Genomic DNA, 21,642 nt, shown 5'->3' with positions numbered 1-21,642 from the left:
CAAACTTCAGATTCGGATCTAAACAGTGCCTAAAGGTAAACATACTGCGTACATTCAAAATCACTGAAGAAAAACATGTCAGAGCATGCTCTATACAGTAAAATGTAGAAAACAACAGAAAGAAAGAGAAAGGAAAAGAAGAATGAAAGAAAGAGAAAGGAAGAAAGAAAGAAAGAAAGAAAGAAAGAAAGAGGAAGGAAGGAAGGAAGGAAGGAAGGAAGGAAGGAAAGAAAGACTGATGAATGGTTAAAGAAGATGTGGCACGTATATAATGGAATATTACTCAGCCATCAAGAAGAATGAAATCTTGCCATTTGCAATGACGTGGATGGAGCTCAAGTTGTATTATGCTAAGCAAAATAAGTCACTAAGTCAAGAGAAAGACAAATACCACATGATTTCACTCATAGGCGGAATTTAAGAAACAAAACAGATGAACATATGGGAAGGGTGGGGAAAGAGGAGAGAGGGAAACAAACCACAAGAGACTCTTAACGGCAGAGAACAAACTGAGGGTTGATGGAACGGGGTGGGTGGGGGATGGGCGAGATGGGCGATGGGTACTAAGGAGGGCACTTGTGATGAGCACTGGGTGTTGTATGGGAGTGCCGAATCACTGAATCCTGCTCCTGAAACCAATATTGCACTATACATTAACTAAATAATATTTAAATTAAAAAAAGAAGAAAAGAAAGCAGTAAGGAAGAAAAGAAAGAGAAACCATTAAAGTGACAACAAAACTTACAGACTTAAATTCACCTATTAGAAAACAAAAATCTTCACATTGGGTTAAAAATCAAAATAAGGGGCGCCTGGGTGGCTCAGTCGGTTCAGCGTCCCACTCTTGATTTCGGCTCAGGTCACGATCTCACGGTTCACGGGTTCGAGTCCCACATTGGGCTCGGCGATGACAGTGTGGAGCCTGCTTGGGATTCTCTCTCTCTCCCTCTCTCTCTGCCCCTCCCCTGTTTGCTCACTCTCTGTCTCTCAAAATAAATAAACTCGAAAAATCAAAAAGACAGTGGCAAAAATATGAATAAATAATTATTAGATAAAAGCACACTATGTTCTTTGTTTTTTAATTTTTTTTAATGTTTATTTATCTTTGAGACAGAGACAGACAGAGCATGGACGGGGGAGGGTCAGAGAGAGAGGGAGACACAGAATCCGAAGCAGGCTCCAGGCTCTGAGCTGTCAGCACAGAGCCCGACGCGGGGCTCGAACTCACGAACTGTGAGATCATGACCTGAGCCGAAGTCGGACGCTCAATCGACTGAGCCACCCAGGCGCCCCAAAGCACACTACGTTCTATGTTCTATGTTCAGCATGCAAAACACTATACACTAAACTGTATAACCTTCATAACAGTCCATGAACTAGACTCAACTCAATGAGGAAGCAGGGAAGGATTATGTAATTTGCCCAGGACCACAATCAGTAAATGGCAGAGTCAGATTTTTAAATCCCTCCTGTCTATAGAAGGCAGCTACCCTTGTAGTGAGCACAGCATGACCCATAGAGGTGTCAAATCACTATGTCCTGCACCTGAAACTAACGTAACATTGGGGGTCAACTACACTTCAATGAAAAAAAACTAAAAAATCATGTCTGTCAAATGCATAAGGATAAATAATATAAATAAGAACAATACAAGGTAATTTATTAGATATTGAACATTGTACCTTCCACAATAAAAGCGCGACTTCCTTCTGATTGATTAGACTGTGATCAGGTCCCCAAAGCACGAAACACACAGATCCCATTCTGTGACCACAATGCAGTAAGGCAGAAATCAACACAAATTCCAGAAAATTGAGTTATGAAAATAACAAATGCACTTCTAAATAACTTATTGCTCAGAAAAGAAAATGAAAAGTACTATAATTATACCAATAATTTCTAAAAATAATTACCAATGATTTAGAAACCCAGTGCTTTAGAAAACAACATATCAAAAGTATGGACTATTCCCATAGCTGTACTCACAATAATTCATAGCTATAAATATTCTTCTTATTAAATATGAAGAATGAAAGCATACATTACTTAGACTATAACTCAAAAAGCTAGCAAAGGACAAAACAGATCCAAAGAAAACAGAAATAAGGAATTAGTAAAGATTAAATCAGAAACTTATGATTTAGAGAACAGAAGAAATACTAGTCAAGTGTAATACAGAGAAGTAACAAATATAGGAAGTAAAGAATGAGAAAGGTAATGTAAACATAGCTATGGAAACAATTAAAAATTAAAAGAGAAAACATCTAGAAAAATTATAATAAATGCACAAGGAGAAATGTAAAATTTTCCTGAAAACATTAAACCTGAGTTAAGAAGTGTAAATAAATTTAAACGCACACCTTATACCTGGTTCATGGACGGGAAAAGTAAACCCTTAAAATAATCCATACATTTAACATATCCCAATAAAAATACTAAAAGGATATTTTTGGAACCAGCTAAGCTGATTCTCAAAATCAAACACACACACACACACACACACACACACACACACACAAATGAGCACATGGCGATAGCCAGAAGAATACTGAAGATAATACCCACCAGAGCGATAACTAGCCTTAGCAGATTTTTTTAATGTATTATAAAATAAAGCTCAACTAATTAAAACATTTTCACACCATGAACGAAGAGATAGACACAGTAGTGAAACCTAAGAGAGAGTCTAAAAATAGATGCTAATGACTCGGAAATTTAATAGAGGATGTGATATTTAAAATCAGTGTATAGGGGCACCTGAGTGGCTCACTTGGTTAAGCATCTGACTCTTGATTTCGGTTCAGGGCATGATCTCACAGTTCATGAGTTCAAGCCCCAAGTTGGGCTCCAAGCTGCCTGTGCGGGGCCTACTTGGGATTCTCTCTATGCCCCTCCCCTGCTTGTGCTTGTGTGCTCTCTCAAAATAGACAAACTGTAACACTTAAAAAAAAAAAAAGAAAGAAAGAAAGAAAAGCAGACTCCAGGCTCTAAGCTGTCAGCACAGAGCCTGACACATGGCTTGAACTCATGAACCACGAGATCATGACCTGAGCCAAAGTCAGACGCTTAACCAACTGAGCTGCCCAGGCGTCCCTCAAAATTAATACACCTTTAAAATAAATAAATAGGGGCACCTGGGTGGTTCAGCCAGTTAAGCGGACGACTTCGGCTCAGGTCATGATCTCACGGTTTGTGAGTTCAAGCCCCGCTTTGAGCTCTGTGCTGACAGCATTGGAGCTTGGAGCCTGCTTCACATTCTGTGTCTCCCTCTCTCTCTCTGTCTCTCCCCAGCTCATGCTCTGTCTCTCTCGCTCGCTCAAAAATAAATAAAAATTTAAAAAATTAAAAAATAAATAGATAAAATCAGTGTTTAAATATCAAATTGTTTTGGGAAAAGGGACTGGCCATTGGGGGGGAGAATAAGGCTGTATCGTTAACCAAAGAACCTAATCCTATATGTTTACTGGTCTTTGGCAACATAATTGGTGACCATGAATTCTCCCATCCCACAGCATGGGGTTGTCACAAGCCACTAAGATAAATGCATCGAAAACTAGAAATTGTGTGGCATGGTCAAGGTAAGTCTGGGAAGGGGCGAGCCTAGGGAGCTACCCTGGCTTTACTTGGACAGTAGGAGTTGTGACTAAATGGTTGTATTAGTCGGGGTTCTCCCGAGAAACAGAACCAATGGGATGTATATACACATATATATAATCAAATAAGACATATCTGTAGGTACTTTACATTTACATATTTACATATAAATTTTACATTTCTCTAATAGATATAATAGATAGTAAAATTGGCTCATGCTATTGTAGAGGCCAAGAAGTCCCATGATCTGCCATCCACAAACTGGAGCCCCAGGAACATCAATGGCACGATTCAGTCAGAGTCTGAAGTCCTGAGGACCAGAGAGAGGGTCAAAGGTTGAAGTCCCAATCTGAGTACAAAGGCCCACGAGCCGGGAGCCACGGATGATACAGGGCAGGAAGAGATGGATGTTCCAACTCAGGCAAAGAGGAAATTTCCCCCTCCCTCCTCCTTTCTGAAGACCTCTCTTCTGGTCTTCAACTGATTGGCTGCTGCCCACCCGCTTGGGTGAGGGTGACCTCCTTTACTCAGTCTACCAACCCAAGTCCTAATCTCTCCCAGAAACGGCCTCACAGACACACTCAGGAATGATGTTTTTTTCCGGGTATGTGGGCATCCCTTAGCCCAGCCAAGTTGACACATAAAATTATCCATCACAATGGTGGACGAGAGCCTTCTGATACAATGGCTTTAGGTTCCGTGTAACGCTTAGCCCAGGGTGGGACACATCCTATGAAATACCTAATTGGTTTACATCTAAATTGAAGTTCAATCTCATCTTTCAACCAAATATGAACATGAAACAAATTGCACCTATATCGAAAACTAGTTTAACCAAAACTTGATTAAAAGCAGCAACTGGTAAGGCACCTGGGTGGCTCAGTCAGTTCAGCATCCGACTCTAGCTCACGTCATGATCTCGTGGTTCGTGGGTTCGAGCCCCGCGTCGGGCTCTGTGCTGACAGCTCAGAGCCTGGAGCCTGCTTTGGATTCTGTGTCTCCCTCCCTCTCTCTCTCTCTCTCTCTCTGCCCCTCCCCTGCTCACACTCTGTCTCTGTCTCTCAAAAATAAATAAACATTTTTTAAAAAATTTTAAAGTCATTTTTGACTGGAGAAGAATAGGTTGCCAAACTTCTGGAAAGCACATCTTAATAGGGCACAAATAATTCATTTATTCTTACAAACCCTCTTGTACTTCCTTAAAACGTAGTTTACTTGGTTTCGGGTATCTTCAAAAGCCAGGGTACTTCTGAACAAGGAACTTTATTTGCTTTTCTATTTAGCAGAGTTCAATTAAGCTCCACTCCCCCCCCCCCCCCAGTCAGTTCCTGCAGTTGTCAAATATAGCTTAAAAAATTCCACTCTACGGAGTCTTTTTCTTTTAGGGATCATTTTTTAAAATGAAAGACTTGGTCAGGAAGAGGCACTGACACTATTTTAGTAAAAAGAATAAAATGAAACAGAATCCTACTGCCCGAGATTGACAAGCTCAGGTTGACAGAAAGGTTCAAATAAACACTGATAAACCAAAAATCAGCATATTAGGACTGTAAAGCATAGGAATTCATTTTGAAATAGAAAATAATGATTCCTCTAGCCAAAACTTATCCCATTAGTAAACTCCCATAATATAGGGTTTAGTATAATCTAGATTATTCTAGTGTAACATAAAATGTTATACTAGTATACCATGATATAGTATAGTCTAGTATCCTATAGTATAATATAGATTACCTCTAAATGAATTTTCTCTTTCCCTCTCTATCCCTCTACACACACACACACACACACACACACACTCCTACACACATGCGCACACCTGTGTGATACTGAAAGTTCATGTTCAAAGCCACATGTTCTTTCTCACCGACTTTGAGAAAACTTAGTGTCACGATACTTCTAACAAAAGTAGTTTCAGATCACAGTGGGCATTCAGGACCTTCTTTGCCATTTCTGAAGGTAAATATTTCTCTCTAACTTTTCAAAGCGTATTCTTAAAGTGTTATGTCTTCCTGTCCATGAATGTTCTCAAATACAGATAGTTAGTATATTTCAGTGAAGAGTTTCTTTTTCATTCCTGAAACTGCCTCTTGTCTGATTCTAGCTTAATCTAAATTGATTTATGTGAAAGTCAGGTAAGCAGACATCCCGAGGTGGAAACTATTTCAAGAAGATGACAGTGAGAAAACAGATTTAACAATAGTCAATAATCACAGAGGTGTGAAAGTTGACATGAAATCAGGCTAAGCAAAGTCGTAGTTTACTCTGAATTCTTTTCAAGGCCTTCTTGCATCATACAGCAATACTATTCCATGACGAATTTTTCTTGAAAGCAACATTGCATTTATGGTCAACCATGTCAATTTCCAAAAACACATCGAGCCCATAAACCCATCAGAATGAAACCCGTTAGAATGAGAAGAAATATGGTCAACAATAAAGCAAACATTTGTCTCCATACTAAGCTAGACTTTCATTAAGAAATAAGTGCTGCTAGGGGCGCCTGGGTGGCGCAGTCGGTTAAGCGTCCGACTTCAGCCAGGTCACGATCTCACACTCCGTGAGTTCGAGCCCCGCGTCAGGCTCTGGGCTGATGGCTCAGAGCCTGGAGCTTGTTTCCGATTCTGTGTCTCCCTCTCTCTCTACCCCTCCCCCGTTCATGCTCTGTCTCTCTCTGTCCCAAAAATAAATAAACGTTGAAAAAAAAAATTAAAAAAAAAAAAAAAAAGAAATAAGTCCTGCTTGATTTAGCTGTGGATGGGACTTAATAGTTCATAGCACTCTGATCAAGGGCAATAGACCTTACTAATAGTTGAATCAAGGTAGGTTATTTGCTACGTTGGACCATCGAGACGAAATCCGAGATAACAGAGCTGAGGTTCCCACAATTCTGTCTTCTTTGCCTCTGGAACAGCATTTCTCAAGCTGAATTTTAACGGCACTATGTTTAAGAGATACTTCTCGAAAGATATGTTCTCAGGTCACCTATGGTCTCTATCTTTTCCATGTTCCATTCCCCCATTGGACATTCACCTTGCGTACCAACATACTTAAATTTCCAAGAACTCCTCCAGTAAAGAAACCTTTTTAGCCTAGCATTTGCCAAACTAATTTGACCACAGGGATAATTATTAATTCAAGAAAGACCTTCGTAGTGGATGTTATAACGCACCTCAGATTCCACTTAAGGACCAAAGGGTTTATTCCCCAGCTTCTAGGAACGGGGGGCTGACTGCACTCAGCTGCCAGTCCTCTCCAGATACATCATCAGCTACAGAGAACTGCGTCTCCCAAGTTCACAACCTTTTCCCAGGGACCGCATGCATCCACGACTGGTCAAGGTGGAAGTAGAAAGCCCTGACGGCTCATCACAATGTGGGACGACTCTAAAGGAAGATACCAGTTTCAGAGCTCACCTTGGCATGGCTGAGGCCTTTGCTGGGACTGTTTCACAGTTGAACTTCTCTCTGTGACCGCTGTTGGTTTCTTCCCTTCTTTTCTTATTTCCCTTCTTTCTTTTCTCTTCCCTTGCACAGTTGTTGATCCTGAGAGCACCACTTGATGAACTTCCTGAATGCTTACCTCTGTCTCAGAGTTTGCTTTTGGAAGAATCCAATCTATAAAACATTTTAGGACACTTAGGTCTAATGGAGACTACTGATGGAAGGAAAGAAGGAGTCTACCCTAAGTCATGTGTGGAAAGAAGCCATTCCAGACTTGGGCAGAAGGTTTCTGGAAACCATAGAGTGAACAATGAACCTCCACTTAGTTTACTTCAATCAGCATCGATTGGAGCGCCGGCCGTGGAGTGCTCCATGAGGAATCCAGAAACACGGCATTTCTTGATTCTAAACCAGTAATGTAGAAGCTGTGACAAAGGCGAAATCAATGTCAAACCTCTGTCTTCTTTTAATAAAAGTAATGTCTTGAGCCTATAAAAAACGTACACTTTTCTTTTCTAGTCGCTCCTGGCTTAATAATTTCTGCTCTATCTCAACTAAAGTCGTGAGTGTCTATATAAAATTTATATATACATTTATATTTACACTTGGATCTATATATTTAGGAATACCATCTGTCTAAAATATAATTTATTGGGGCACCTGGGTGGCTCAGTCGGTTGAGCGTCCGACTTCGGCTCAGGTCATGATCTCACGATCTGTGAGTTCGAGCCCCGCGTCCAGCTCTGTGCTGACAGCTCGTCGCCTGGAGCCCGCTTCGGATTCTGTGTCTCCCTCTCTCTCTCTGCCCCTGCCCCCCCAGCTTGCACTCTGTCTCTGTCTCTCTCAAAAATACAAAATGTTAAAAAATTAAAAAAAATAAAATAAAATAAAATAAATAAAATAAAATAAAATTTATTAAGTATCAGGTATACATTAGATACAATTCCTGCCTCCAGGACAGCTTCAATTTTGTTGAAAACAAAACTAGATAAAGCGTTAAGCTTTTGGGTTTAGGTCAGCCGCTTCTGAACACGGTGTCATGATCAGCTGTAAAGAGTGTCACAAAGAATTTAGTACTAATAAAAATGTGTCAGCCTGTGAAAAGTACTCTTTAACCAGCAAGGGCCAATTTTAAGGTAATTGCTTTAATAATATTACTCAAATGAATCCAATATGCTTTCTTGAGTGAAAGAGAAAGTCGTTGCTAGCTTATCGAAAATTGTTCATAAGCCTCACCAAATCCGTGGAAGTTTGTCTTATAAGTGAATGCATCAATCATGTGTCATACATGGGAGAGGCCCTCTGGTTTAGATCATAAACGCGATAAATTTCCATAGGGAGCAGTTTGGTTTAACTCCTCTAAACTTTAGCATAGCTTTCTTCTATATATAATATGATTTTTAGCAAGACTTTACCTGTTGCCTTGCATTTGGCAGCGAAATGTCATTTTTTTAAGAGAGGGAGAGAGAGAGCAAGTGAGGGAGGGGCAGAGAGAGCGGGAGAAAGAGAATTCCAAGCAGGCTCCACACTGTCAGCGCAGAGCCGGACACGGGGCTTGAACCCACGAACCGCGAGATCAGATGCTCAACCGACTGAGCCACCCAGGTGCCCCAAGGCTGTTGCTTTTTAAAAAGTGCCTTGAAAATTACGTAAAATCCCTGGAAAAATAAGTTCCCAGAAAAAAAAAAAAAAAAAAAGAAACAAGACAGGAAGAGTCTACAGAATAGAATGAACTCAGGGACGGAAAAGTCACGAAAAGGGGCGCCTGGGTGGCGCAGTCGGTTAAGCGTCCGACTTCAGCCAGGTCACGATCTCACGGTCTGTGAGTTCGAGCCCCGCGTCAGGCTCTGGGCTGATGGCTCAGAGCCTGGAGCCTGTTTCCGATTCTGTGTCTCCCTCTCTCTCTGCCCCTCCCCCGTTCATGCTCTGTCTCTATCTGTCCCAAAAATAAATAAAAACGTTGAAAAAAAAAATTAAAAAAAAAAAAAAAGTCACGAAAACATTTCACATTTGTCCCCCACTGGGGGACAACTGCCAAAACAAGTCATCAGTATGTTCCGTGGTGGTTAGCATAGTACAAGGCATGGAAGAAATGCACCATACACATGACTTGGTTGCTAAGGAAGAGTGTGCTTAGCGGGCAGCCGAGCCCGGGACAGACTGACTGAAGAGGAAGACGGCGTAGGAAGGACACAATTCACAATGTAAATCGTGAAGACAGGTCAGGACGTGTTAAGGGGGATGCTGTGAAAGGGAGGCATTAAGGAGGGGGAATGAAGGCCTCAGAAGAGAGTCAAACGATGGGGCGCCCGGGTGGCTCAGTTGGTTAAGCATTCAGCTCTTGATTTCGGCTCAGGTCACGATCTCACAGTTCTCCAGGTTCGAGACCCATGTTGAGCCCCATACTGAGCCCCGTGTCGGGCTCCTCACTGCTGACAGTGCGGAGCCTGCTTGCGATTCTCTCTCTTACCCTCTCTCTGCCCCTCCCCCATGTGCACTCTTTCAATCTCTCAGAATAAATAAGTAAATTTTACAAAAAAAGAAGAGAGTCAAGTGTAGGAGGAGAACAAAGAAAAAGGCTGCATGGAGGCAGCATATATATGATAATTTTTTTAATGTTTATTTATTTTTGAGAGACAGAGAGAGATAGAGCATGAGTGGGGGAGGGGAAGAGAGAGAGAGGGAGACAGAATCCGAAGCAGGCTCCAGGCTCCCAGCTGTCAGCACAGAGCCTGACACGGGGCTCAAACCCACAAACCGTGAGATCAGGACCCAAGCTGAACTCGGGCGCTTAACCGACTAAACCACTCAGGTGCCCCTTAGCCAACTTGAATTTAAATAAATACATTTTAAAAGAAAAAAAAGATCTCTAGAAGTCACATTTAGAAAGCAAAAATGGACAGCCGTGAAATTCATTTTACTCATGTTTTATTTAATCCACATATCCCAAGTATTACCATTTTAACACATAATCAATATTAAAATCCAGATATTTTATGTTTTTCTGTATGAAATCAAAACCGGTGTGTATTTCATCATCTCAGCTGCACTCACCACATGAGCGCAGTGACTGCCATATTGGACGGCATGGTTCCAGAACAAAACAGACTAAAATAAAAAACAGAAAGATTACTGCCCTCGAAAAGATGTTCTCCGCCAGAACCTATCTGCAGTGCGGCCTGAAGCGGAATTTACCACCTTCCCCCAAACAGTGGCCTGAGTGTTTCACGCAAGAAAGAAACAGCGATTTTAGGGGCATCCGGGTGGCTCAGTTGGTTAAGCTCCAACTCTTGACTTCAGCTTAGGTCATTATGTCACGGGTTCGTGAGTTCGAGCCTCACATCGGGATTCTCTCCCTCCCTCTCTCTCTGCCTCCGCCCACTCTCTCTCAAAATAAATTTTTAAAAAGGAGAGAAACAGCAATTTTTCCTCCTAAACAGCCATACAGCATATCTACCATGCAAACACCATTAAAGAATTACAGTAAAACTTCTGTGCAGTCTTCAGGCTGCCTTATCCTGTGAATCACCAGATTGGCCATTGGGACTGAATTGGCTGGCCAGTTCGGTTGCCCTATCCAAGTATCTGGTCAGTCACTTGGTCAAATAGAATCACCAAATAGAACTAACAGTGTATTTATTTGCTTCCATGTGGTACAGCAACAGCATTATGTCGGAAAAAAAAAAATACAAAGACCTTAATTTAAAAATGCTTTATTGCTACAAAATGCTAACCACCATCTGAACTTTCTGTGAGTCATAATCACTGATCACAGATCACTGTAACAAATATAAAAATAATGAGAAAGTTTGAAATATAGCGAGGGGGCGCCTGGGGGGCTCAGTCGGTTAAGCGTCCGACTTCGGCTCAGGTCATGATCTCATGGTTCGTGGGTTGGAGCCCCACATCGGGCTCTGTGCTGACGGCTCAGAGCCTGGAGCCTGCTTTGGATTCTCTGTCTCTCTCTCTCTCTCTCTGCTCTCCCCCGCTCACGCTCTCTCTCTCTCTCTCAAAAACAAATAAACATTTAAAAAAAATTGTTTAAAGAAATATAGTAAGAATTACCAAAATGTGACACAGAGACACAAACCACAGACCTTCAATTTGTTAAGAAAAAAAACCCACAGTGTCTGCTAACCAAAATAAATCGAAGCACAAGAAAAAGAAGTATGCCTGTAGTGGATAAAATCGAGGGCTCTAGAAAGAGAAAAAGGCAGATTCCGATTCTGGCTCTGCGTGGGAACAGCTCTGTGGCCTTGGGCTCCTTGTGCCTTGGTTTGCTCATCCATAAAGTAGGAATAATTATAGTTCTTACTTCCTCCAGGTGCTCTGAGGCTTTACAGGAGGTAATTCATGTAAAGCTTCTAGCCCTATCCAGAAGAAAGGAACACTCGGTATTGAATATTGTTGTCATAGTTGTGACAAATTCTCTGAGCACATGGGTTCCGGCCAATATCTAGAGTCACTGGTTGAAGATGTAATTGTCGCATTTTTTTTTTCTGCTGGAGCCTCAGTGCTTTACTAAATGTCTTTCTGTCTATAGTGAAACACGTGAAATGTGTCACCAGCATTATTAGACCAGACGCTGGAAAGAACTCCATTCAAACTCGTTTGAAACTTTTTTTTTTGGTGTTGGTTGCACTTTTTGTACGGCTCGGTGAGGAATGATCCTGTCACAAAGGAGTCCCTGCTAAGAAACAATATTTCCTGGGTCTAAGGAGGCCGTCAGGACCACATTTGGAGTTTTTATTTAGGTCACTATGCATTTCCCATGAAGTATAGATTTCAATTGAGGTACATTTGGCTACCAAAGCCCTCTGCTTAAGTTAGCAAAGGATTGAATTAAAATACTAATAAAAGTAAATGTTATCTTAATGGGCATCACGGCAATTATATAACAGCCTAAATCCTATATACATAGAAACTTAGGACAAGAAGCTGATTATGATCACGAATAAATAGATATTAGCCATAGGTCAGACTTCCTTTCCTTTCCTTTTTTTTTTTTTTTGCCTTGTGACCAAAATAGTTTCATATAAACAAAATAATTTTTCTTCCTTATCTTCCTGTTCCTTCTGCCATATTAAGATTTGACATGTCCCCATATACTGTTTATGGCAAAACGAGATGAGTAAACTGATTCAAATCCAACAGCTGACTTTTTACCCCAATCCCATGCCAAAGACAAATGGAACTTTCGAGAGTTTGGAGGTTTGAGTTTATCTACACGCTATTCTTTTCTTTTCACTTGCAAGTAGTATCTTGGTATAATTTTAGCTTTATGCATTTTGTAGTGATCGGATATGTAAGGGATTTTTGGAGAGTTTGGGTTAGTGCAGTAGAAATGTTATGTAAGTCTTTAAAAAAAAAAAACGACAGAGGGGATATCAGTGCAAAAGTGAATAAATCTACACCTATCTTTCAGGCCTATGATGTTTTAAATGGTCTTTGCAAAGTTGACCATAGCCCAACACAAAAGATTCAATTGCAGAGAAATACAGAGATCGACATAGGCACAAGTGTGGGATTAGGGCCCCTAACTTTAGCCCCAGCTCTAAGTAAGATTGTTCTGGGGAAGGGAAAGCAATTTTTGGTCCTTACTCTCCAATGTTTTCCCACACCCAACCAAAAAAAAAAATGAGAATAGGAGACTGGTTGGATTACACCAGTAACAGTTCTGCTTCGTATGTGGTTTATGCACATTTGAGTGACCAGACACAAGTATCTGGAGGCTTAATGCAAATAATCCAAGACCTGTGCCTTCAAATCGTTCGCCATCTAAGGGTGGACGACCCGGAGAGGTCAAGGACTTAGAGTAATTTGAGAGACAATGACAACCCGACTTGTCTCGCTCTGCCTTATTCTGGAGTAGAGTGAAAATGTAATGCCAAGTTAGCTTGGCCATAGACAAATCCTCTAACTCGTCGAAGTTTTCTCCCACCCACACCCTGGATAAGTCATCATCATCCCCAACATTATCATCTTGCCATATTCACAGCAGAACTTCAAGGATTGTTATTCACATCTCGAAAGAGGCACTGCCCCCATGGCCCAAGCTTAGACCAGTGCTCCTCAAAAGTTGTAATAAAAATCACCTGGGGAACCTCTTAAAAACATGTATTTCTGGACCCTACGTCCAAGGGTTTTGATTCGGTGGCTGTGGGATGGGGCCCAAGATTTTGCATTTTTAACAGGTTCCCGGGTGACGCTGATGATGCTGGCTCAGGGACCACAATTCGAGTAGCACTGATCTCTTTTATTTTTTTATTTTGAGAGAGAGAGAGAGAGAGTGCATGCATGTGCACACATGAAAGCAGGGGAGGGGCAGAGATAGAGAGAGGGAGGGAGAGAGAGAGAGAATCCCAAGCAGGCTCCACACCATCAGCACAGAGCCTGACGTGGGGCTCAATCTCGTAAACCAGAAGACCATGACCTGAGCCAAACTTGAGAGTCAGACGCTTAACCCACCGAACCACCCAAGTGCCCTGAGGATCACTGATCTAAAATTTCCTTCGCTCTCTAATATTCTCTCTTCCTTCCGTCCTATCTCAGGTAAGGCACGTATCCTTCCCCCTTATCGAGTAAAACCCATCACTTTCACTCCAATCCCATCCCAATATCAATTATCTGCTGTATTAGTTAGGATTCACGTCAGCTGCAAGTGATGGAAAACCCAAAACAGTAGTGCTTTAGACAAGATGAAAGATCCCTCTGAGATACACATAAGCAGCCCAGGACTGGCACATTATTTGCTCCACAAGCATCAGGTCACAGATTCCTTCTATCTTGTTCTTCCATTCCCATCATACTGCTTTCACCTCAAAGTCTATCTCATAGGTCAGGAACTATAGCTCTGGCCATTAGGTCCACATTCCAGCCAATAGGGGAAAAAAGGATAAAAGGCACACTCCTTCCTTTTAAGAACACTTTCCAGAAGTGCACACATCACTTCTGCTTATCTCCCGTAGGCCAGAACTTCGTTATATGGCCACGCCTCGCTGCAAAGGGGATTGGGAAATACACCTTTGCACATGCCCAGATAAAATATGAGGTTTGAGGAGGGGAGGGGGAGGGGGATGGGCTAAACGGGGGATGGGCATTGAGGAGGGCACTTGGCAGGGGGATGAGCACTGGGTGTTATATGTAACTGGTGAATCACTGGGTTCTACTCCTGGAACCAACAATACTGTACTGTATGTTAACTTAAATTTGCATAAATAAATTAAAAAAATAAAAACAAAAACCATGGGGCGCCTGGATGGCTCAGTCGGTTAAGTGCCCGTCTCTTGGTTTCGGCTGCGATCCTGATCTCACGGTTTGGTGAGCTTGAGTCCCGCATCAGGCTCTGTGCTGGCAGCCCAGAGCCTGCTTGAGATTCTCTCTCTCTCCCTCTCTCTCTGTCCCTCCCTCACTCGCGTTGTCTCTGTCTCCCTCAAAATAAATAAATAAACTCAAAACATTACATGAGGTTTCTATAACTAAGGAAGGAGAGGACAGATACTGAGGTACAATTGGCAGTCTCTATGACCCCCCCCCCTTGATATTTATCTTTAACCTATAATTTCTTCAAGTTCTTTTTTCTAAGTTTATAAATACTCTAAAAATTTACTTCAGTAGTACTCCTTCCATTAGCTGCCACCCAACCTTGCCTCTTCTTTTACTTCCAAACTTGACAAGGGCCACCTGGGTAGCTCAGTCGGTTGAGCGTCCGACTCTTGATTTTGGCCCAGGTCATGATCTGGAGGTTGGTGGGTTCGAGCCCCACGTCAGGCTCCATGCCCTGACAGTGCAGAGCCTGCTGGGGATTCTCTGTCTCCCTCTCTCTGTCCCTCCCCCCTCTCACAATAAATAAATAAACTTTAAAAAATAAATGGAAAACATTATAAACTTGTCAAAAACCAAGAATTTATTTCTCTTGCTTATACTTTGTGACCACCCTCTTACTCATCAGCACCTTGTAATCTGGCTAAGACACCATTGCCATTGAAACTACCTTCTGCTATATCACCAGTGATTTCCTTATTCCCAAGTCCATTGACTTCTAAGTCTTTGTAATACTTCCCTAAGTCTGAATTATTGTCGTGGAAAATAATATGGTAAAACTAAGAAAACATGGCAAATAAGTAGTCAGCTATCAAAGGAGAGAGTCTTACATCAGGAATCTTGTATTTTCCATGCAATCCTAAAAAACCTTGCCTCTAAGAGGAATATTTTGACTCAATACGTGTCATAATAATTTTTCTTGTGAAGTGTATGTAGAGATAGGCACCTCAAAATAAGTCCACTTAGGCATAAATAAAGATCTCACACAAATACATGTGAAATTAGATAATAAAATGTTTCAAAGGAAATGCTGTATATAACAAAGTATGTGGCACACACAGAAAATTATCTTGTTTGACTTGTTTTTCAACTGTCTAGTATTAACTGCACTTGTCAATCTGCTGATATTTTTAATGCATTACACTCATTTCACCTTTGTATCCCAGACTACTTTCACTCAACTTTAACCTGACATGATTGCTGCAGCGAATATTAATAATAATAGCAAGAAGAAGGAGGAGGAGGGGGAGAAGAAAAAGAAGAAGAAGAGGAAGAAGAAGAAGAGGAAGAAGAAGAAGAAGAGGAAGAAGAAGAAGAAAGAAGAAGAAGAAGAAGAGGAAGAAAGAAGAAGAAGAAGAAGAGGAAGGAAGAAGAAGAGGAAGAAGAAGAAGAAGAAGAAGAAGAGAAAAGAAAAGAAGAAAGAAGAAGAAGAAGAATAGGAAGAAAGAAGAAGAAGAAGAAGAGGAAGAAGAAGAGGAAGAAAGAAGAAGAAGAAGAAGAAGAAGAAGAAGAGGAAGAAAGAAGAAGAAGAAGAAGAAGAAGAAGAAGAAGAAGAAGAAAAAGGGGAAGAAAGAAGAAGAAGAAGAAGAAGAAGAAGAAGAAGAAGAAGAAGAAAGAAGAAGAAGAAAGAAAAAAAGAAGAAAGGAAGAAGAAGAAAAAAGAAGAAGAAAAGGAAGAAGAAGGGGAAGAGAAAAGGGGGCAAAGGAGAATTTTTGTGGAAAATTGGATTTTCCTGAGTTCTCAAAAATATCCAAGGCTGATGAGCCAAATAATTGGAGAAAGACAGACTGTGTACACATATAAAGCCTATGGTTTCATAATAAACCCGATTTGTTTTGGAGCCCCTTGACTGCAGAAGTGAGACCCTGTAAATTAGTCAAGCTTGATGGACCCAAACCATGGCTCCAAAGGAGTGTACAATCTCCGGCACCTATTTGTTATACTTAGAAACCTTGCTCTCTGACCATCTCTGATCTCTGCACATCGAACTTCTGACTCTTATCTGGCTATTATTATGGAACTTAGCATTAACCAGCCCTTTATTCTATGTTCTGATTTGGGCTCCTCCCTGCTTCATGGGTCTATCTCCGTAATTTCACTCCTGGATTCAAATTCTTGACTTTGTAGTTATACCTCATCTCCTCTCCTATTTCCACTTCAGCATGGACACTACCTGACAATACTGGGCTCCTCAGGTTCAAGCTCAGTGGTACTTCACCCTGGCTGCATGTTAGAATCCCACAGAAAGACTTAAATACTATCACTGCCTGGGCCCCATCCCCAGTATTCTGATTTAAGGTCGGAGATGAGACCAGGGATTGAGAGCTGTGAAAGTCCTCCATGAGATTCTAATCTAATCTGCAGCCAGGTTAGAAAATTACCATGCTGGCTTCCTTTTCTGTTAAAAGTAACTATGGACTCTACTTAGGGCGCCACTCAATTACCCTTTCCTGGCACCAGACCACACTGCCTTCACTGGTCCCGTGGAGCTCAGCAAACACAGGTGCCAGCAACAATCCGTTAGATCTAAGGTAGTAATCCATTTATTCAAAAAACACTGGACAAGCGTTTACTCTTTTCTAACTGCTCAGAGAAAACTAGAATGTAGTCCCTTTCCTCCAGACCCGTACATGCTAGTGGGGGAGGCAGCAAGGAGACCCACGATTATAGCAATATGATAAGTGGTATGGATAAAATGCTATGGGAATACAAAGGAGGAGGCAACTACCTCTCTGTAAAAGTCTTGGAAGTCTTCCGGAAGCACATTTGAGTCTCAAGGAGTAAACGGAAGTTTGCTGGGAAGGCAAGAGAAGATTGGGATTCCAAGCAGAAGGGACAGTCTAAGCAAAAACACAAAAGAGATTCTGCATACATATACATGCATAGTTTACATTTTTCATTGAAGAAGAGCATGAATTCTAAGACAATCCTAAGTCGTTGGGAGTATTTCATATGCTTTTTTATTTTTCTAATAGATTTTTTAAGTGTATTTATTTATTTTGGGAGAGAGAGAGAGCACAGCAGAGACAGGAAGAGAGGGGGGAGAGACAGAATCCCAAGCAGGCTCCCTGCTGTCAGCCCAGAGCCCGATGTGGGGCTGGAGCTCACAAACCTTGAGATCATGACCTGAGTCGAAGTCAGACGCTTGACAGACCGAGCCACCCGGGTGCCCCTGAACAATATCCATTGACTGCAAAGTGCTATATTATCCTTGTGAGCAAGACTAAATCACCTTGATGGCCCTCCAAAAGGCAAGGACTGATAAAGCTATGACAGGAAAAATATGGATTACCCCATGATATTTATTTTAATATCATTTCAGCTTGTTTGCAAATTCCGACTTTTGGGCAATGCACACGATTACAACACTCTTTAAGTTGGTTTGTCTTTCTGTATGACTAGTTGGCAACCAAATCGATGCAATTCTTCTTGGTTCTTCCCTCTCAACTCTGAAGTATTTGTCCTTGGGATTAACTGACTCCAGCCTTCATCTAAAGACACGACCTTCTATCCTTGAGGTGCACAGCTTCAGGACTTTCCTATCGCCGCATATGCGAAAGCTTGCGCGGTAACAAACTGGTTAAACGTTTGTGTAACGGACAGGTCCGTTTGGCGACAGAAACATGTGTCCCTAGCAGTTATGTTGCCTCGTTACTTGGTCTTCATCCCTGAGAACCCCGGGCAACATATGCTTGCAAAAGGTCCCAGGGCCCACCCTTCAAAAGACATCTGAGACAGCAGTGAGGTTCATACCCTTATACACTTTTGCATTTCTTCGTCAAAATCAAAATCCTGCCAAACTGTCCCTGTTATTTATTGATTTATTCATTTAGTTAGCTACTTAGTTAGTTATTTCGAGAGAGAGAGAGCGTGCCCATGAGAGGTGGAGGGGCAGAGAGACAGGGAGGGAGAGAATCCCAAGCAGGCTCCGTGCTGCCCGTGTAGAACCTGGTGTAGGGCTCGATCTCACGAACTGTGAGATCGTGACCTGAGCCGACACCGAGAGTCGGACATAACTGACTGAGCCACAGGGTGCCCCTGTTCCTGGGTTTTGTTTTGTTTTTTATCTTCCTACTAGGCTTAGTGGTGTATTACGTTCAAAACTTTCAAGTTAAAAATTGAAAAGAGAGGCTTTTATGACCCAGAAGTGTCTTCAACGGGCCCTTTGTGTTAGGTTAGTACAAGATGAGCTGGACTAGGGAAAGGAGGAACTTCTTCCTTGGACCCCAAGTCAGGGAGGGTATGCTTGACCAGTATCCAAACAGTTATTTTCCAGAAAGAAGCTTTAGTGGCACAAAGGGTTAATGACAAAAACTACCAGAAGGGAAAAGCCAACAAAGTATCACAGGAACGAGGAAGAAGGTGGGTGGCTAAAAGCAAGGGGGAGATTATGACAACCCAAGATTAATTAGAGCAGCTTTTAAAGATGTCCAATCATGGCCCAGCTTTCCAAGTTATTAGAGGGGCCAGTGAAACAGGTTACCTTCGGTCTCTTCTTCCCAAATGTCTACCTGAACTTCACTTCCCTTTTATTATACATCAATTCCTCAGTAAATGTCAGTAGTTAACTGACACGGGACCTATTTAAACAGAATTATTAATAGTTGACTTCATTGCCGATATGCCATGTAATAAGGCGTGTCCAATCATTTTCCCCCAAGTGTACTAAAGTCTATGTTTCCTTTCCTACTTACAGTTATTGGGATGGTAAATAAAGATAGGTGATATCTCAAACATCACAATAAACTCTAAGCAGTCTCAAACAACCCCTATATAGAACTTCTAGTACTCTCAAACAACTCCTGTATAGAATTTCTAGTACAAAAGGGCAATATCCCATAATTCTTTTTATTTTATTTTATTTTTTATTTCTTAAAATTTACACCCAAATTAGTTAGCATATAGTGAGGCAATGATTTCAGGAGTAGATTCCTGAGTGCCCCTCGCCCATTTAGCCCATCCCCCCTCCCGCCACCCCTCCAGCAACCCTCAGTTTGTTCTCCATATTTATGAGTCTCTTCTGTTTTGTCCCCCTCCCTCTTTTTATATTATTTTTGTTTCCCTTCCCTTATGTTCATCTGTTTTGTCTCTTAAAGTACTCATACGAGTGAATATCCCATAATTCTTAATATATGCATTAGCCTGTTTTTTTAATCTTCCCTACATGATTTAATAATGTGTTTCAAAAATAAAGAAGTATGAAATTCCCACCTTCTCCAGCCCAGCTCTCATTACATTGGTTTATTTAGGCTACCAAAGATTTTTTTTTTAAGTTTATTTATTTTTGAGAGAGAGTGAGCAGGGGAGAGGCAGAGAGACAGGGAGAGAGAGAATCCCAAGCAGGCTCTGCACTGTCAGCACCGAGCCCGATGTGGGGCTCAAACTCACAAACCGTGAGATCATGACCTGAGCTGGAACCAAGAGTTGGACACTCAACCAACTGAGCTACCCAAGTGCCTCTAGGCTACCCAAGTTTTCAACACTGCCGAAGGTGTAGGTAAGTATTTCTTACCAATAATTACAATAAACCAATTTTAAAAATACTAAAAACTTGCTTTACATGGAGTTGCATAACTTGTGTAAAGTTTTAGTAAAACTCTGATTTCCTTAAGACTATCCCTGTAAGTTGGGTAAGGCCAGTACTTTTGCCCCATTGATAGAGGTAACTAAGCCCAGAGACATTAAAGACTTACTCGTTCTCAGATTCTATTATTTGTACTGTAAATCCAAGCACATGTGATGGTCATGAAATCTTGAAAAACATTAAATTATTCCCATAAGAATTTTAGCACAACACTTGATCCATAGTATGTACTCAATAAAACGTGCTATCAATTACATGTACTACTAACACCCTTTATTACGAAATTAGTAATCTTGTCACTAAGGATCCAACAGAGTGATGCCCAACATCTGGTCAGAGGCCAAATAATTTAATCAAGTGTGTTCAAACCCCTGTAAGAACAGAGTAAAACATCCATGCACCAGTCAGTCGTGTCATGGGGTCAAAGTCTTTTCTCAATGGTGTTATTCTGGAATCTACGCTAGGAGAAAAAAATATCCAAAACACAGGAAAATTTTTATGCACAAAAATGCTCATGACCTGTTTTATAAAAGCAAAAGGTTGGGGGAAAGCTACATGTATGAGAGATGAGCCATTGTACATGCCCTAAGATATTATTAAAAGGAATATACAGGGGCTCCTGGGTGGCTCAGTCAATTAAGCGTCCGACTTCAGCTCAGGTCACGATTTCACGGTCCGTGTGTTCGAGCCCCGCGTCGGGCTCTGTGCTGACAGCTCAGAGCCTGGAGCCTGCTTCGGATTCTATGTCTTGTGCTGTCTCTCTGCCCCTCCCCTGCTTATGCTCTGTCTATCTCTCTCTCAAAAATAAATAAAACATTAAAAAGGTTTTTTTAATAAAAAAAAAGGAATGTACAACATAGGGAAATTATTACCATGTTATAATTCTTAAAAAAACCTCCCTATAAAAAGCTTAAAAAAGCTCCCTATAGTCCCCCTTCCCGGCGGTGATGATCTCCCCATGAGAACATCCCCTCCCAAAGGACCTCCTCCACCCTCCCGGGGAAGAGGAGAAGAGGAAACACAGGAAGAAGCTTATGGTGCAGAGCCCCAGCTCCTCCTTCATGGACGCGAGGTACCCAGGATGCTCCAAAACCACCACCATCTTAAGCCGTGCCCAAATGGTAGTTTTGTGTGTTGGCTTCTCCGCTGTCCCTGGCAACCTGCAGGAGAAAAAGCAAGGCTTGCAGAAGGATGCTCCTTCAGATGGAAGCAGCGCTAAAAGCACCCTGAATCAAGAGGAATGGGCGGGGCACCTGGGTGGCTCAGTCGCCGATAGGTTGGTTTCTACTCATGTTACGATCTCACGGTTGGCGAGTTCAAGGCCCGAGTTGGGTTCTGTGCTGACAGGGTGCAACCTGCTTGGGATCCTGCCTTCCTCTCTTTCTGCCCCTCCCTTGCTTGCTCTCTCTCTCTCTCTCTCTCTCAAAGTAAACGAATAAATTTAAAAAAAAAAAAAAGATGAGCGGGAAACTATCCCAATAAACACATTTTGGATTAAGTAAATAAATAAATAATAAATCTCCCAGTGTGATCTCATTTAGGTATAAGATCCACAGAAAAAGCAGGAAATCTGCCAAAATATTAAGTATGGTTACTTATTGAGTTTTAGACTATCACAGCTTTCAGTGTGTACGCTTTTTAAATCTCACAAATTTCCCCCAAAGCACAGTGGAAAATAAATGCCAGTTCTTCAACAAG

The 21,642-nt window shown here is 41.6% G+C and overlaps 1 pseudogene; it reads left to right on the top strand.

Moving 5' to 3' along the window:
- The window catches only part of LOC124513748 (40S ribosomal protein S27-like), a 60,864-nt pseudogene extending 39,701 nt beyond the window's left edge, over positions 1-21,163 (top strand).
- The last annotated feature ends 479 nt before the right edge of the window (positions 21,164-21,642 follow it).

Source organism: Lynx rufus, unplaced genomic scaffold (genome assembly GCF_022079265.1).
Source record: "Lynx rufus isolate CCGP_SWC_20201006 ecotype Redwood Valley unplaced genomic scaffold, mLynRuf1.p SCAF_19, whole genome shotgun sequence".
NCBI classification, from domain to species: Eukaryota; Metazoa; Chordata; class Mammalia; order Carnivora; family Felidae; genus Lynx; species Lynx rufus.
Note: the sequence above shows the minus strand (reverse complement) of the source record. Positions and strands in the feature narration are given on the sequence as shown.